A 12,644-nucleotide genomic window follows, 5' to 3' on the forward strand; every position below is an offset into this window, starting at 1 on the left:
GGACCAACTGGTTAAAGGGGTACAAGTCGGAGCTAAACAGTACAAGTTGAGAGCATTTGCAGATGACTTAGTATTGACGTTACAGGAGCCAGAATCTAGTACTAAAAGGGTTTTGGAACTGATTCAAGAATTTGGTCAGGCTGCAGGATTCAAACTGAATAAGTTAAAAACTAAGGTCTTAGAGAAAAAATTAACAGCGATTGAGAGAGAGAGGTTTCAGAATGAGACAGGTTTAACAGTGGTTAAGAAAGTGGAATACCTGGGGATTAACATGACAGCAAAAAATGGGAATTTATTCAAAGACAATTACGAAAAATGCTGGGCTGAAGTGAAAAAGGATTTAGAAATTTGGTCAAATTTGAAGCTTTCACTGCTAGGCCGTATTGCTGTGATTAAAAATGAATGTATTGCCTAGAATGTTGTTTCTGTTTCAAACACTGCAAATTTTGGACAAATTGGACTGTTTCAAGAAGTGGCAGAGAGATATCTCTAGATTTGTCTGGCAGGGCAAGAAGCCTAGAATAAAATTTAAAATACTAACGGATGCAAAGGAAAGAGGTGGATTTGCCCTGCCAGACCTTAAACTTTATTATGAATCAGCAGCTTTTTGCTGGTTGAAAGAATGGCTGCTTCTTGAAAACACAGACATTTTGGATTTAGAAGGTTTTAATAATGTATTTGGATGGCATGCATATTTGTGGTATGATAAGGTCAAAGCACATAAAGCATTTAAAAACCATATTGTCAGGAAAGCATTGTTTAATGTCTGGATAAGATATAAGGACCTACTGGAAAACAAAACCCCAAGGTGGCTGTCACCGATGGAAGCGAAAGCTCAGAAAAAGCTCAATATGGAGGTCAAATGGCCAAAATATTGGGAAATTTTGGAACAAGAGGGAGATAGACTGAAATTGCAGAGTTTTGAGAAATTAAAAAACAAAGTGTGAGACTGGCTTCATTATTATCAGATAATGGAGGCATATAATTTGGACAAGAAAATTGGCTTCCAGGTGGAAAAATCAAAATTAGAAACAGAACTGCTAGAACCCAAAACTAAGATTTTGTCAAAGATGTAGAACTTGCTGTTGAAATGGAATACACAGGATGAAACGGTGAAATCTGCTATGATTAAATGGGCACAAGATGTTGGACATAACATAATGATGGCTGACTGGGAACAGTTATGGACCACAGGTGTGAAGTTTACAGCATGTAATGCCTTAAGAGAGAATATTATGAAAATGATATACAGGTGGTACATGACACCAGTCAAGCTTGCAAAAATCTATCATTTGCCTGATAATAAATGTTGGAAATGTAAAGAAACTGAAGGTACATTCTTTCACCTTTGGTGGACGTGCCCAGGGATTAAGGCTTTCTGGGAGATGATTTATAATGAAATGAAAAGGGTATTTAAATATACCTTTTTGAAGAAACCAGAGGCCTTTCTCCTGGGCATGGTCGGCCAAATGGTGCCAAAGAAGGACAGAACTTTCTTTATGTATGCCGCAACAGCAGCAAGAATACTTATTGCAAAGTATTGGAAGACACAAGATCTACCCACTCTGGAAGAATGGCAGATGAAGGTGATGGAGTACATGGACTTGGCGGAAATGACTGGCAGAATCCGAGACCAGGGAGAAGAGTCGGTGGAAGAAGATTGGAAGAAATTTAAAGACTATTTACAGAAACATTGCAAAATTTATGAATGTTAGAATGATGTCAGAATGAAGTTAAGTGGTTTAAGCAGCAATGTTATAAAGGTGTATGTAAAAATGGATTATTAACAGGTGAGAATTCAAAGTTATAATATATTAAGTTAAAGGATCAAGATAAAAACAAAGAGGGAAAGAAATTGCTGAATTAACTAACTGAATTGGAATACAAAAAAGGGAGGTGTGAGGAGGTCAGGGAAGCAAGGAAATGAATGTAAGGTGGAAAGATTGATGTGTTTTTTTAAGTGTTTTTTATCTTTTTTCTGTATTTTGTATTTTTCTTTTATTCTTATTTCTGTCTTCTTTTCTTTTCTTTTTATTTATGTAATTGTTTTCTTCGAAACCTTAATAAATATCATTAAAAAAAAAAAAAAAGGATCACCACACCAATCACCCCCCTGGGTGGCTCTCCAGGTGGCTGGCATGTGTGCCACTCTGGGTGCCCGAGCATCTAGCTCCACCACTGCTCTCAGCAGTGATGTCTAAGAAGGGAGAGCATCAACAGTACCCTTTGAATGGCAGCGCTACTTCTCAGTGGTGCAGGAATCATGCATGGTGGTGCAGCAGTGAGGTTGAGGGAGCTCTGAGTTGATGGCAGCATGGATGTCTACCTGCAGGGCTGCCACTGTGACTCTGGAGACTCCTCCTGTCTTGCTACTGCACCACCATGTGTGATTCCAACCCTCCCACGGTGTTATGTACTGAGTTGAATAGGATCCAAAATGCTGCAGTCTGATTGGTCCTAGAACAATAGGATTCAGAATGCAGTAGCCTGATTGGACCTAGAACAATAGGCTCCAGAATACAGCAGTCTGATTGGTCCACAGGAGTCACCCAATCCAGCTCCAGGTGGAAGTGAATCCGCAACCTGATTGGCCTACAGGTGAATCCTGGAATTAGCCAATCACGTGGGGCCCATTGTGTAAATAATGTATATAGAGCAGACATTCTGGGGGAACTTCCATTCCTCCTCCCCACTATGAGTTGAATAAAGAGCATAAAATCCACTCTTGACTCCGAGTATATTTCACACCCCAACCCCATCCTGTAGCACTGCCTCTGCTGGGCAGGCACCACTTCTGATCCACCCCTTAGCCACTTCTGACGTCTCCTCTAGTGCCCTTTCAGGAATGGGCAGCAGCAAAGCTGCCTGAAGTGAGCCAGGAGTTGAGAGCCAGGCGCTTCTTAGTAGGAACTGTAGGGGCAAGCAGAAGGCGGCTGGCTTCTAATTCTGTCTGCTGAGCTAATTGTTTGCCTTTCCTGTATGTAACCTGTCACTCATCTGAGATAATCACTCCTTCTGTGAAGGCAAAGGCTCAGTAGCTTGGAAATTTTGTCATGTGGTGTGTGTGAGAGAGGGCTGGGGGTGGGGAGTGAGATGGAGGGAAGGAAGGAGAGGAGGGAGAGAGAGGAGTCGATTCACTTGGTTACCCCTGAATGGCTTGATCTGTTCTGGGAAATATAACACAGTGGGTTGTCCATCTACCATCCAAGGCTTCCCGCTCTGCTTAGCGTGGTTGCTGGCTTTCGAGGCCGAGGCAGGTAAGAGGCCAGTGGACTCCAGCAGGTGAGCGAGAGGATCAAATAGCTAAAATGCTATTTTATACTATTTTTCTTCTATGCAATTATCCCCAGCCCTTTCACGTGTTGTGCTTCCAGGCTGGCTCACATACATTCAACAAAACGATAGAATATATATATATATATATATATATATATATATATAATGAACACATACACAAAAGAGAAAACAGCGTATTAAAACAAAAGAAGACTCAATAGCATGAGAATAATAAAAAAAAGCTTGTTGCCTAGCACCAAAAAATACACACACCAAGTATTGCATGTGATCTGTCAAGACAGCCCTCTTAGGGGAGAGTTTTCCAATGACTTTCCCCCCAGTTGCCCTCTGCCAAAACTCAGAGGATGGTCTCCATAAATGACCAAAAGTCTGGAGCTGCCAGGACTTGAACTGACAGTGCAGGAATCTGTATCCGCCCCGGGTGATGAACCATGAAACTGCAGGTTACAGCATCAGTCTAGGTCTGGGGGGCAAGGAATCTCCTGGCACGATTATCATGGGACTAAACACAGAGCTTTCAGGCAGCTGGCCATCCAAGCAGCATGTCCAGTCCTTTGATGTGTGCACTGGGAAACTCATCTCACTCCTGGGGGCAAATAGATGCTGCTACTGATGGTTCAGTGGTCTACTGTGCTGAACAGCCACACAAAGACCCCAAGTCTATCTGGTTGACTCTCAACAGCTCCTGACACCAAAGTATTCATGCGGGCTCTCCTTCCTTCCCTAACCTGGTAATCTTCAGAGTCTTGTGACTAAAAACTTTGGGGGGGGGGGCGTTATTGGGTTGTTGTTGTTGTTGTTTTGATTATGTATTTTTCGGTTTTATATTCTGATTTTATTCTGTGAACCGCTCTGAGACCTGCAGGTATAGGGCGGTATATAAATTCAGTTACAGTGGTACCTCGGGTTAAGAACTTAATTCGTTCTGGAGGTCCGTTCTTAACCTGAAACTGTTCTTAACCTGAGGTACCACTTTAGCTAATGGGGCCTCCTGCTGCCGCCGCGCCACTGGAGCATGATTTCTGTTCTCATCCTGAAACAAAGTTCTTAACCTGAGGTAATATTTCTGGGTTAGTGGAGTCTGTAACCTGAAGCGTCTGTAACCTGAAGTGTCTGTAACCCGAGGTACCACTGTAATAATTAATAATCTCTTACCATTGGCCATGCTGATTGTGACAGATGGGAGTTGTAGTCCTGCAAAATCCAGAGGGCACCACTGTAGCCATTGATAGCCTTTTCCTCTGTGAATTTGTCTCCCCTCTTTTAAAGGCAGTTTCACGAGAATGTATGGAATCAAATGTATGTGAATTCTCTCTAAGAACACAAGGACACAAGTAGATCTCTGCTGGAACAGGCCAATGAACATCCTGTTCTCACAGCAGCCAACCAGATGCCCAGGAGAAGCCAACAAGCAGGACCCAAATACAAGAACATTTGCCCCTCCTATGCTTTCCAGCAACTGGCATTCAGAAGCATTGCTGTCTCTGGCCAAGAAGGCAGAGCATTGCTATTACGGCTCATAGCAGTTTAATCACTTCTCTTTCAGCTGGGGCAACCCAGTCAGAGGGTGGGATACAAATAATAAAACCCCGATACAGTGGTACCTCGGTTTATGAACTTAACCCGTTCCGGAAGTCCATTCTTAAACCAAAACCGTTCTTAAACTGAGGTGTGCTTTCCCTAATGAGGCCTCCTGCTGCCAGTGCCCTTCCACCATTCAGATTCTGTTCTTAGACCGAGGTAAAGTTCTCAAACCAAGACACGATTTCCGGTTTTGCGGAGTTTGTTAACCAAATCATTCTTAAACCAGACTGTTCTGAAACCGAGGTACCACTGTACTTCAACAGAAGTATAGTGTTCAGATCAAGGGAAGTAATAGTACTACTCTATTTTGCCTTGGTCAGACCACACCTGGAATACTGTGTGGAGTTCTGGGCACCACAATTTAAGAAGGATGTTGAAAAGCTGGAACGTGTTGAGGAGGGCTAAAATTATGAAGGATCTGGAACCCAAGCCTTATGAGGAGTGGTTGAAGGACCTAGGTATGTTTGGCCTGGAGAACAGGAGACTGAGAGGAGATATGAAAGCCATCTTCAAATGTCTTAAGGGCTGTCACATGGAGGATGGAGCAAGCTTGCTCTGGAGGGTAGGGCCCAAACCAATGGCTTCTAGTTGCAAGAAAGGAGATTCCCACTAAACATTTGCAAAAACTTTCTGAGTGAGAGTCAGAGCTGTTCAGCAGTGGAACCGTCTCCCTCGGGAGGTTGTGGACTCTCCTTCCTTAGAGGTGTTTAAGTAGAGGTTGGATGGTCATCTGCCATGGCTGCTTTAGCTGAGATTCCTGCATTGCGGGGGGGGGGGGGGTGGACTAAATGACTCTTGGGACCCTTCCAACTCTACGATTCTATGAAAATCATGATTATGATTATTAACCTACAGAAACAGGTGGTGGTTTCCTGAGACACCTCTTAAAAGAAAATCCTCTCCTCCAACCATAACAACTTTATTGCACACTCAACAGAATTTCCTACACCCCAGAAGTACAGTGGTACCTCGGGATGCGAACCGGATCTGTTCTGGAGCCCTGTTCGCATCCTGAATGGAACGTAAGACGCGACTGCGCATCTGCACATGCGTGGGTTGCGTTTTGCCGCTTCTGCGCATGCGTGTGATGTCATTTTGAGTGTCTGCGCATGTGCGAGTGGCGAAACCCGGAAGTAATGTGCTCCGTTACTTCTGGGTTGCCGCGGAGCGCAACCTGAAAGCGCTCAACCTGAAGCACATTCAACCTGAGGTATGACTGTACTACTAACATGCACCCCCCAACCCCAACCCACAGTAGGCAAATGAGAGGTTTCCCTCGGATGATCTTCCAACTTCTGAAGGCAGGGACACTTGATAGATCATTCCATTCTGCAGGGTACGGGTGCAACCCATCCTGTTCTTTAAAAAACGAGAAGGGAAGAAAAGTCAGGCATGTTTTACAATGTGGTTTGTTTTGAATCAATGGCACACAGCTCCCAGACATATTTGCAGCACCGCTGAGTTTCACAAACCGGTGGTTGTTCTTTTTTCTCTGCGCGTGGTTTGGTGTGTGTGCTCTGCATATGCTGTTCCTCGGGACTGATAATTACATTTCCCAGGATTATTGTTTTTGTACAAGTTTCACCGGCAGTTTGCAAAATGGTGCATCTCAGTTCAGATGCTCGCAGCGAGAGCATTTCTGCACTTGCCCACCGACTGTGACTTTTCCTCGGTGGAAATTAGTTACTGCTAATGATCAATTTAGATATAAAACCACAATAGATCCAGCTAAGCTGCTGCATGCACAGAACAGGGTCAACTCATGCAAGATGACTTTCCCCTTCTCCCACCCTCTTGATTCCTAAATCTGCTCTGGTGGCTTGGGTATAGGATAAAGGATATAGAACAGGTATAAAAGGTAAAAGTAAAGGACCCCTGGATGGTTAAGTCCAGTCAAAGGCGACTATGGGGTTGCAGTGCTCATCTCGCTCTCAGGCCAAGGGAGCCGGCGTTTGTCTGCAGACAGCTTACTGGGTCATGTGGCCAGCATGATGAAACCGCTTCTGGTGCAATGAAACACCATGACAGAAACCAGAGAGCAAGGAAACACAAGACTAAGCTGCTTCTGGCAAAACCAGAGCAGCACACAGAAATGCCATTTACCTTCCTGCTGGAGCTGGGACTGAACAACGGGAGCTCACCCCATCGCGGGGATTTGAACCACCAACCTTCCAATTGGCAAACCCAAGAGGCTCAGTGATTTAGACTACAGCTCCACCCATGTCCACAGAACAGGACGGGGGGGGGGGGGAGGAGAAAAAAATCTTGTTGCATGATATTTCCCATGCACATATGTCCCCGCATGTGTTTTGGCAGCTATGATATTTCTGAGAGGGTCCAACTACCTTTTCCATAAGGAATGGGAATACTTTTTTTTAGCCAGAGGGCCACCTTCCCCCCCATCCCCTGCAAACTTCCAGGGGAGATATTGGGATGGGGGCAGACTCTGATGTAAAAGTGGGCAGAACAATGTCAGAGGTTGCTACGTGCACACACCACAATCTATTGGAATACATTTTTTGTAAGTCATATTCCAGAAACTTACTTTCAATACATTTTTTCATTGAATGGCTATCTCTCATAAATATCTCAGAGTTGGAAGGGACCCCGAGGGTCATCTAGTCCCACCCCCTGCAATGCAGGAATATGCAGCTGTCTCGGGGATTGAACCTGCAACCATGGCATTGTCAGCACTACTCTCTAACAAACTGAGCTATCTAGCTAAGTGTGCCTGAGTATTGTTGTTACATTTATATTCTACTTTTCTTCCAAGGAGCTCAAGATACCGAACATGGTTTCCCTCTTCTCCCTTTCACCCTCACAACCAGCCTGTGATTTAGGTTAGGCTGAGAGACAGTGATTGGTCCCTGGTCCCCTGGTTTGAGTTTCATGGATGAGTCCGAATTTGAACTCTGGTCTCCCAGCTCCTATTGCGACAATCTGACACAACACTGACTCTCTGTTTTGCGTGACCAGGCGGTGACAGCCCCAGCCCCCAGGGATCATAAGGAAGGAATAAAGACTCTGACAACGTTATATGGAATTAAAATTAGGCCACAACTTTATTAAACTTCTGAAGGCAGGAAGACCTTGGCTTAGGCCTTGGGCGTGTATCCCTCCCAGCCCCCTAGCTGGGGAGAACTGGGGCTCATCAGGGTAAATGGGATATGTGGGTGCTCTGTGAGGCCTAAGTGTAGCAGGCAGCCAAGCCCATATCCTCACACGCAGGGAAGTTCACTGACGACCTTTCAGTGTATGGCCAGTGACACCCATATATATAACCCCTTTAAGAGGGGGACCCTGGAATTGCCGCCACAGGGGGGTGAGTCACCACTTCACCCACCCCCCCATATAGGGAAGAAAAGACTAAAGGATTCCACCCAAGGCAATAACCACCAAAGTTGTGATGAATTGCTACGGGGAAGACAAAACCTGCAAATGCAGGAAAATTTCTTCCCGGTCCTTCAACAGCAACCAGTCAAAGACCGTAGCAGCGCCCGCTAAACAGGAAGAAAAAGTTAACCTGCAAACAAGAAACATTAAACAAAGGGAGGGTAGGGAGGGTGAATCTCCTGAGCTGACTGCCTGGCTATTGTCGGCTCCACCCCCTACTTATAAATAGGGCTGGCCCCACCTCCCAGCAAGAAACTTACTGTATTTTTCGCTCTATAAGACGCACCCGAATATAAGACACACCTAGTTTTAGAGGAGGAGAACAAGGAAAAAAATATTCTCTCCCTCTCTGCGCAACGCCTCTCCAGCAAAGCAGGAGGAGAAATGGAAGGGGCTCTGTTTCTCCTCCCGCTTTGCTAAAGGGGCGCTGCGCAGAGGGGGAAAGCTGCGCAGCACCTCTCCAGCGAAGCGGTCAGAACAGCAAGATGGATTGCTGCGCAGCGAAAGAAGTGATCCCTCTTGCTGTTCTGGCTTCTGGGATAGCCATGCCAAGCCTCTTCAGGGCAGGGGGAGCCATAGCTGTCAACTGTCCCTTATTTGGTGGGAAAGTCCCTTATCCCAGCGCTGTGTCCCGCTGCTGTCCCTTATTGATGATGTCCCTTAAATTTCCCGGGTTTCAAAGGAAGTAGCTCCTTTCCCTCCCTCCCTGCTGGCCAGGGAGGAGGGAGGCTCCAACTGTGTTGCTTGGCTGCGTTGCTCACCCAATAAGGAGTCTAAGAAAGACTGGGGGGGGTGGAGCTTGCATGCCTTGTGCCGATCAAATCGGCCACGTTGCCTGGGGACTCGCCCTTGCTCAGCGCTTCCCAGCGGAGAGGTGACGGCGGTTTCCCTTGCTGCACCCCCTTTGCTGGGTTGCTGTGCTGTGGGAACCACCGCTTGAGGCTTCATTTGGCTGCTGGCTGGGCTTTCTGCCTTTGGCTCGGAGGGGCTCAGACCCTGAGCATACCTGTGTTTGGAAAATCCCTTATTTTGGCTGCTGATCCCTTATTTTCGAGGCTGCTCGTCCCTTATTTTCAAATCTGTAAGTTGACAGCTATGGGGGGAGCGTTCCTCCCATTGCCCTGAGGAGGCTTCGCGCGGCTAAGCCGGAAACTAGAACAGCAAGAGGGAGCGCTGTGCAGCAATCCCTCTTGCTGTTCTGGCTTCCGAGATAGCTGCACAGTCTGCATTCGCTCCATAAGACGCACACATACACATTTCCCTTTACTTTTTAGGAGGGAAAAAGTGCGTCTTATAGAGTGAAAAATACGGTAATTACTGAGGCTGGGAGGCAAGCCATCCCCTGTTTGCCAGTAAGCTCCCTGGGAACTGCAGCACCATGCGCGATCCCGCAAAGGGCACCAACAATGTAAAGTGTGAGTGCTCATTATCACCCTGCTCTTTAATTTTAATGTATAGAATTCCAAAATGGCGCCCTGGACATCTCTACTGAAATTAATAGAGAAATAGAAACACATGGAGTGGGCAAAGGCAGACAACAACCTACCCACCACAAGAGACCCTCTTCTGCCAATGGGTGTTAAGTTGTGGGTAGTTCTTTCCTTATCCCACCATACCCGACATTTTCAAGGCTGCTGCCTGTCTTTATTCCTATTTACATTAGTGGAGACAGGAAATGGTATGATCGGGACATTGTGTATTTGGCCTGGGCCTATTGATTAAAGTTGTTTCTTTAACCCTGTAGGTAAAGGTAAAGGTAAAGGTACCCCTGCCCGTACGGGCCAGTCTTGACAGACTCTAGGGTTGTGCGCTCATCTCACTCTAGAGGCCGGGAGCCAGCGCTGTCCTCAGACACTTCCGGGTCACGTGGCCAGCGTGACGACGCTGCTCCGGCAAACTGGCACCAGAGCAGCACACGGAAACGCCGTTTACCTTCCCGCTATAAAGCGGTACCTATTTATCTACTTGCACTTAAGGGTGCTTTCGAACTGCTAGGTGGGCAGGAGCTGGGACCGAACAGCGGGAGCTCACCCCGCCGCGGGGATTTGAACCGCCGATCATGCGATCGGCAAGTCCTAGGCCCTGAGGTTTTACCCCTGTAGAGACCACCCTAAATGTGAACAGGCTGTAAAACCTTTTGTTCAGGGCATTCCATCCCCCACACTGTGAAAACCATGAAATGATACTTCTGCGACTATCTTATCGGCTTCTGCAGCGACCGTTTTCTTTTCCTGCGATATTGCTTTGTAGTGTTACAAGGTGGAACATAATGCATTCAACTTTCCGTACAAACAAACATCTTCCTCTGGATCAATAAGAGCTGTGATACCCAATTGAAATTCCTGGCAGCAGAGCAAAAAAGCAAGTACCCAACGCTGAAATGAGTCCAATGCCACGCGAACAGCATGGCTCTTTATAATGGCGCTGAGCACATGATGGGAAGAGTCGCGCGCATACTAATTTTACAACTCCTGGAACAGACAGACAAATCGAGCTTGATTTGGGGGCAGCAGGTTCTAAGAATGTGAGGTTTGGGGAACTTGCTTCCTTTTATTTGGAAACATCAGTCCGTGGAAAGCTTTGGTTCTCAGTCAACGATATGAACTGCACAAGCCCTTCCTGGGATAAGTGCTGAGATGAGTCATCCAACAGCAGGGCTGGATTAACTGTTACACAAAGTACTCCACAGCGCAGGTCCTTAGATAAACCAGCAATCCTGCTGCCAGCCCATTAGCTGGCACTTCCCTGTGTCAATAGTGCCTAAGTCTAGCTTTTGGAATGGACTTTCCTTTAAAATCCAATGTAAGCATAAAGGCGCCAAGGGACACAGTGGCCATGGTCCAGCCTGGATTTAAGCAAAGCTTGCTGGGCCCAAATGTCAGGCAAGGTGTTTTGTGTTTTGCAGAAGATTTCTGGAACAGAACAGGATCTGTGACTCGCTGCATTATTCCACATTGTATACTCATCAGCCTACGTTCCATAAAATAGTGATCCATAACAAAAGAATAACAAAACTTCTACTGTAACTCCCACTCCTCCCTTCAACACTCACCTGGCTTACATAAGAACTTAAGAAGATCTGGCTCTACTAATTACATACCCCCCAACATTCCCCTGGCGAAAATCGGGACACATGTCTTCCCGTGACATACTCTCAAGGGGCCAGCTGACTCATGAGAGAGCGTGGCACCACTGCAAGCGCTAGCACCAGCTGCAAGTGCCGGCTCCTCCTCCTCCTCCCTGAACTCAGCAGTGCAGGTGCTGAAAAGGCCCTGCCTGAACATTGCTGTGAACATCTTTCCCAAGTGTTCACATTCCATTCCTTCAAACAGCTTAGCAAATGGGTGGCTGTGCTCTGCCTTCATGGAAATTAATGCTTGTGAATGCCAGATGTGGAAACCGCAAGAGAGGAGATGTCAGGCACAACTCGGAGCCTGTGTCTTCCACAATTACTATTCAGAGGCATGAAGGAGAATGGAATAATATCCCAATATTAACTTGGTTGTTGTTGTTGTTGTTGTTATCCGCCCATCTGGTTGAGTTTCCCCAGCCACTCTGGGTGGCTTACAGCCTATCTAAAAATATAATAAAAACATCAAGCATTAAAAACCTCCTGATACAAGACTGCCTTCAGCTGTCCTCTAAAAGTTGTGTAGTTCTTTATCTCCTCGACATCTGATGGGAGGGTGTTCCACAGGGAGGGCACCACTACCGAGAAGGCCCTCTGCCTGGTTCTCTGTAACTTTGCTTCTCGCAGTTAGGCAACCAGCAGAAGACCCTCGGAGGAGGACCTCGGTGTCTGGGCTAAGCGATGGGAGTGGAGACGCTCCTTCAGGTATACCGGGCCAAGGCTGTTTAGGGCTTTAAAGATCAATACCAACACTTTAAATTGTGCTGAGAAACGTACTGGGAGTCAGTGAATATGGTCAGGCAGCCAAATGGTCGGGTCATTGCTCCCCCCTTTCAACCTCCAGTAATTATGTGGTTTTTTACAGACCTTCTGGGTGACAAGAGCCCCAAAGCATCAATCAAGTCTCTGGTGGGTCACCATACATGCTTGGCTACCTGTGTTTGTCTTGTTAGGTCAGAACTTGCAGATGCCCGATTCATCTGAAATCCGCAGATCTATTTACTGATGCATTAATATTTATTGTACAATCTACAGCCATGAAATCTTGTTTCATAGGCACACCGCCCTCCACCGCAGTAGATAATGAGATTACACAGCTCAGAGTAGAAGCTTGTCACCTTCTTTAATGATCTCCTTTATGTCACCGGCAAGGTGGAAACACCTGCATTCTTCCACCCTCCCACCTTTCAGCTGTCTTCTAAGCCACAACGAGGAGCCCAGAATCCGGTGAGAACAATTT

At 46.3% G+C, this 12,644-nt stretch overlaps 1 long non-coding RNA gene across 1 annotated transcript in view; it reads left to right on the plus strand.

The window, feature by feature from the left end:
* Positions 1-3,122: 3,122 nt before the first annotated feature.
* LOC308470623 overlaps positions 3,123-12,644 on the plus strand; it is an 89,577-nt gene continuing 80,055 nt past the window's right edge. The window contains exon 1 of the long non-coding RNA XR_013982499.1: positions 3,123-3,282. This is a non-coding gene — a long non-coding RNA (uncharacterized lncRNA). The remainder of the gene's footprint in view (positions 3,283-12,644) is intronic.

Source organism: Podarcis pityusensis (assembly GCF_964106645.2).
Source record: "Podarcis pityusensis genome assembly, chromosome: 1".
Taxonomy (NCBI): domain Eukaryota; kingdom Metazoa; phylum Chordata; class Lepidosauria; order Squamata; family Lacertidae; genus Podarcis; species Podarcis pityusensis.